The sequence below is a fragment of the Hippocampus comes genome, unplaced genomic scaffold (genome assembly GCF_001891065.2).
Source record: "Hippocampus comes isolate QL1 unplaced genomic scaffold, H_comes_QL1_v1.1 scaffold455, whole genome shotgun sequence".
Lineage (NCBI taxonomy): Eukaryota > Metazoa > Chordata > Actinopteri > Syngnathiformes > Syngnathidae > Hippocampus > Hippocampus comes.
The window spans coordinates 20,697-26,530 of record NW_017805413.1 but is presented as its reverse complement, the minus strand read 5'-3'; positions in this window follow the sequence as shown (position 1 = coordinate 26,530).

The following is a 5,834-nucleotide window of genomic DNA, read 5'->3' as shown; positions in this document are numbered from 1 at the left end:
TCCGAGCCTCCCCCCCCCCCCCCCCCCCCCCCCGCGACCCTAGTGAGGATTAAGCGGTTTGGAAGATGAATGAATGAATGAATGAATTTCTTGCAAAGTAAAAAAAAAAAATCACAAGGAGATTGGATGACAAATCACCTTCATGATATTTGTCGGATAGGAAGTGCTGGCAGCACCGTATCTAACCAGCAGCCAGCCATCTTGGTCCTGTCTAACCAGCAGCCATCTTGGTCCCGTTTTAGGTATGAAGAGACATCATTAAAACATTCATAAAACGAAATCTGCGCAAATGCGTTATTTCAAAATTGTGTATAAAAGTGGGAGCCCATAGCAGCGACCAAAAAGTAGCTCTCACTTTTAAAACGGTTGGTGGCCCCTGCAATCGATCGAAAGAACGACAAGTACCAAACCTGCTTTGGTCGACCAAACTCGAAACTTCTCGAAACCAGCGTCATCTTCCTCTTTTGCGCCGAGCAAATCATCATATTCGTAATCTGCCGTTCCCCTGCACACATTTTTACATGAGTCATTACATTTCACACTCACTCTCAATCTCTGCAGGGCGACGAAATGCGTTTCTTTGCTAGCAAGCTAGGCTAAGTAAGCTAAACTAGGCCAAAAAGCTTGAGCGAATGATGTTATCGTCCAATAAAGGATTTACATACTGCATCGAGACTTCCGTGCGTTCAGTTGTAGTGAAAGAAGAGGGGGTGGTATTTTGAAGCGTCCAATTTTTAATTAAGTGAAGCGGGTATAAGTAGCGTGTTCGGCGTCGGGACAGGCCGCAACAACGATGTACGGCAACGTCTTGCAAACAAACTTAATCGCAACGCGAAACGTAGTGTTGTTATTGTTTGAATTCCTCTGCATATAAGAGCTGTTTAAAAAAAAAACATGAGAATCCACAAAGGAGGGAAACCTTTATCCTGCTTAGGTTTGAGTAAAAGAGTCTCTCAGAAGGATAAGGTCGAGAAACACGAGTGCTGGTGAGGAATGTGGTGATCAAGCTTTAAATGAAAATGTACATGTTTAACACAGAGAGTCCAGTATTTACCATAAAACAGGATCCCTCGTTTTTCATGGTTAAAGGGGACCATAAACGCCATGCGAAAGGTGAAAAGAGAAGGGAGGATTTGCATCACCTTAGGAATTTTTGTGTATGTGGGGACCAGCATGTTTTAAAGATGCAAACAGTATTTATACTTTACATATTTGAGACCAAGATGACAACAGTGCACGTATTTACTGAAATGTTTAACTATAAAACCTTATACAGTAAATAACATTCATCAACATTGCTCATGAGAGATGCAAAGATGCTCGTGTTGGTGGCGTAGAAGGCGGCTCTCACTTGACTCATACAATTCACTCAGAGACTCTTCTGCTGGAGACGCTGATGGTGTAGCTGAGCTTTTTAAATTGAAGAAAAACATGGTGATGTTATGGCGTTCATCTTGTCTTATTAGTTGAAATAAGTTGAACGTTTCTTTTTTTTTATTAGACAACAGTTTTTTTGTGTGTGTGAAGAAATAAAATCCTTTTCAAGCTGACAGTTTCGGCTGTCACTTCAGCCTTCATCTGAGCTCTTTCCTTGTGACGTGTCAAAACTCACTGACAACTGTTCATCTCATCATCACACATGTGATTCTTAATCTGACACTTCCACGAGAATCTTTGGCCACAATCTGAACAGACAAAATGTTTCTCACTGGTGTGTGTTTTAACTGTTATTTTCGGAGAATTGTTGATCACACACTGAACAGGAAAAAGATTTCTCACCATTATGCGTTCTTGTGTGCCTTATTAAGGTTCCCCTACAAGAGATTTTCTGACCACAGTCTGAGAATCTGGGCCACTTTTTCTGTGGTCCCTCTTTGGATTCTTCTTCTCCCTCCTCTGGCTTTTTGTGAACAAGGAGCGCTTCAGGTGCAACTGTCGGGTCGAGGAAGCATGCAGCAGTGAGAGGTGAAGACTTAGAGTCACTGTTATCAAGAAAGCAGCTAAACTGCTTGCCCATGTTTGCCTTCATCTTCATTGCTAGGGAAGCTAGGTCCTTGAAGCTCGAACCCTGGGCATGGGGGAACACAGACAAGTGACCCTGCAGGTCCAGGTGGGCAGACATCACAAGGGAGAAAGACTATGGAACATCTGGGTATGCTCAGCGAAGGGGAGGAGTAAAATCTCTTTCAGTTTGAGCCCTCAGTCTCTGCCACTCACTTGGCAGTAGATATCCATCCATCCATCCATTTTCCGATCCGCTTTATCCTCACAAGGGTCGCCCGGGGAAAACCCACGCAGGCCCGCACTGTGGAGCATCTGGGTATGCTCAGTGAAGTGGAGGATTAAAATCTCGAACCCGGTACCTCTGCACTGTGAGGTCGACACGCTAATCACTGGACCACTAGGCCGCCCTGGCAGTAGATAGTCTCATTAAATTCTTTCACAACCTTCCTTTTCTCATCAATAATGAAATTGTCTTGCTCAACAATATCTCAACTCAACTCAAAGGTATTTAAAGAGCACTTTCAAACAGCCATCGCTGCACACAAAGTGCTGTGATTTGCAGTTTTTAATGATCTCAAGATGAACAGTCCAAGTAGCTTAAATGTTTTTTTAGATCTCTTCACCTCTTGCCAATCACAATAAAAAAACTCCACTTGAAAAGTCACAATTGCTTCTGGTGATTTTACTCTGGTGAACTTTGGAGTCTGCCTTTCCAATTTTTGATATTATCCTATCATCGTATTCTAACATTGCAGAAATGGTCACTTTTATCAATCATTAGTAATCCACTTTTTGTCCTCCTCTTAGTTTACTTATTTATTTACAAAAATATTGTAAAAATACAGTCAATTCTCAACTTAACTCAACTGTATTTATAGAGCACTTTCAAACAGCCATCGCTGCATACAAAGTGCTGTACATGGAGCAACTAAAAAGTAAAAGTCAATGTTGCACTCTCCTTTGTTATTCCGCTCAGTTTTAAGATTAATGGATCAAAACTCAAACCTAACACAGCATTCATAAATTCTGCAGCTTTCATATTGTCATGTTTCGGTTTGTGACCAACAGGTGGCACTGTGGGGCTTTTCCCTGCAGCTGCACACCTGTTGGTCGTTAGGTAATTAGTGGCTATAAAAGGACTCCTGGCCGTCTGCTCATTGTTGGTTGCTGTTTGCGACTGTCATGTTTGTTTGTTTGCTGCTATCAGGTTTGTTTCAGTCATGTTTCGGTTACTGTTATGTTTTATCTTCAGTCATGATTTTTGTTTGATACTTTGGATTCGTTTTGTTGTTAGGACTTTGTTTGTTTAGGATTTAATTTTCTGTGTTTTATCAATACACTTTTTCAAGTACACCCGGCTCCTCCCTCTTGCCTGCTTTTTGGGGTCCACCACCATCACGCAAAACATGACACATATAATTTTTAGATTTCAACAAATTAATGTTAACAGTACCGCAAACAAAAATCGCCATTTCATAGTGTTATGGATATTATTCATAAATCTTTTTTACCCAGGTGTTCGAAAACCGTCATTTCAAACGTAGTACGTTCCATCAAACTGTCAGAAACAGTTGTCATACCACCTATAATGACATAAAATTTTTGCTGAAACTGCTGAAGATAATCTTTTATTTTGGAGAAATTACTTCGGCGACTCCTGCTGTAAATGTGGATGAATGAGAACCCCTTAATTTCATAAATTGAAATTAACTTCAGCATTATACAGAGTTCAAATTAATGTTCCGTTTCCAATTGAGACTGCAGGCCGAAACTGATTGGGGAAAATGAGGGCACATAACAGGAACCATAATATAGAAGAGAACATCTTAAATTCTACATCGCAGCACGGTAAACTAAATGGAATGAGGACATCGTGACCGAGAATATTTAAAAGGGACCAAAAACGCGACAAATCAAAGTCCTATTAGGGTTTTTTAAAGTCCTTGGAGGAATGTAATCACTTTACGAGTTCGATTCCTGTGGTGTCACGATGTTTGTCCGAAGGGACTTGCCGTACATTGTTCTTAGATCGCTGCAGTTGGGCGCCCGCACGCCAAACTACTCTACGGCTTCATTTTAAAAAATAAAAATTAAAAAAATAATAATAAAAATAAAACTAGCCAATCTTTCTTCAAGAATTCAGGGATGAGAGTGGCTAGTGATGAAAATAGCGGAAGGGGGCGTGGCCGGGACGGGGCCACTTACAAAAGTGGCACTTAACATGCTGATGATGAAGTGTATTCAATTTACACACTATTTGAAACTTTGACAGAAAAAAATCCCAAGATTGTTAACTATTCTTTCAAGTGAAAATTTGTGCAATTTTGCTTATGCATTACTGGTGAGCATTAATATGTAACTTCAAATTTGCTGCTCAAAATCAAAACAAAAAAAGGAAACACATTCCCTGCCATATTTAAGATTTGTTCATTACTTGTATTCATAAAGTGTTGTGAAAATGTGATAAAACGCTGTTGATTCTTACCTCATACAGTGATAGTGAAGTCCCACACTGTTTACTATATATGGGTTATGAATGTAGTTAATTATATAAAGTCTATTTACAGTATATACAACAACATACAGTTTCATGAGGTAGAATACTTTATTTTCTCTTCATTTTAAGCTTTTTAGCAAGCGCTAAAAGCTTATTGGTCCTCTCCGTCTTCGCTTGACTGTTATCGTAGCTTCACAGGTGGAAAGCGCAACTGTAGGCTGCTTCTTAGTTTTCCAGGAAACTAAAGCACTGTTTTTACTGAGACTAGCACAGTATCCTGTGGTACTGCGCCTGTCGCTGGAGTCAGATGCCCAATCTGCATCGCCGTAGGCTTTAATGCCTAGCTCTTCATTGTCAACTCTTTTGAAATTCAAACCTTTGTCAGAAGTGCCTTTTAGGTATCTTAACACATGTTTCACAGTGACCCACTGCTCCTCTGTCGGCTCTGCAAAATACTGTGACAACCTGCTTACCACAAAGCTTAAATCTGGCCTGGTACAAGTAGTCAGATAGATTAGGCTACCTACTGCTTCTCTGTAGGTTCTGACATCACTCATTTTCACTGCATCATTTGAATATTCCAACTTTTGTTCACAAGGCGTTTCTCGTACTTTACAGTCTTGCATATTGAAACGCTCTAATATCTTGTTGACGTATTTCTCCTGTGACATTTTTACACATCCATCAGACTGATTGAAATCGATACCTAGAAAATGCTTGAGTGTGCCAAGATCTTTCATTTTGAACTTTACAGAAAGCATCCCTTTCACATCTTTCAAAATCATTTCATCGCTGGCCGCGATAATCAAATCGTCGACCCATATGATAACGATCACCTTGTCATTTTTTGACTCTTTGGTATAGATACAATGGTCGGCTGGGTTTTGCTTGTACTCATTATCTTTTAAATAGTCATGTAGAACTCTATTCCAGTTGCGTCCAGATTGTTTGAGACCATAAAGTGATTTTTGTAGTTTGTACACTAGTCCATCATCTTTCTCTTCATAACCTTCTGGAGGGTTAATGTAAATGTCATAGTCCAAAGGCGCGTGTAGGTACGCTGTGCTCACATCCATTTGGTGGAGGAGTAAATTCTCCTGAGCTGCTTTTTGTAGCACCACTCTTATACTTGTTAGATTTGCAGTTGGTGAAAACGTCTCTCCATAGTCTATGTCCTTCACCTGGCTGTCGCCCTTTGCCACAAACCGAGCTTTGTACTTGTCTTTTCCATCCACATCACTTTTGATAGAGCATACCCATTTACCCCCCACTGTTTTCTTGCCCGCTGGTAGGGTTGCTAGGGTATCTGTGTTATTGTCATTTAACGACCGGA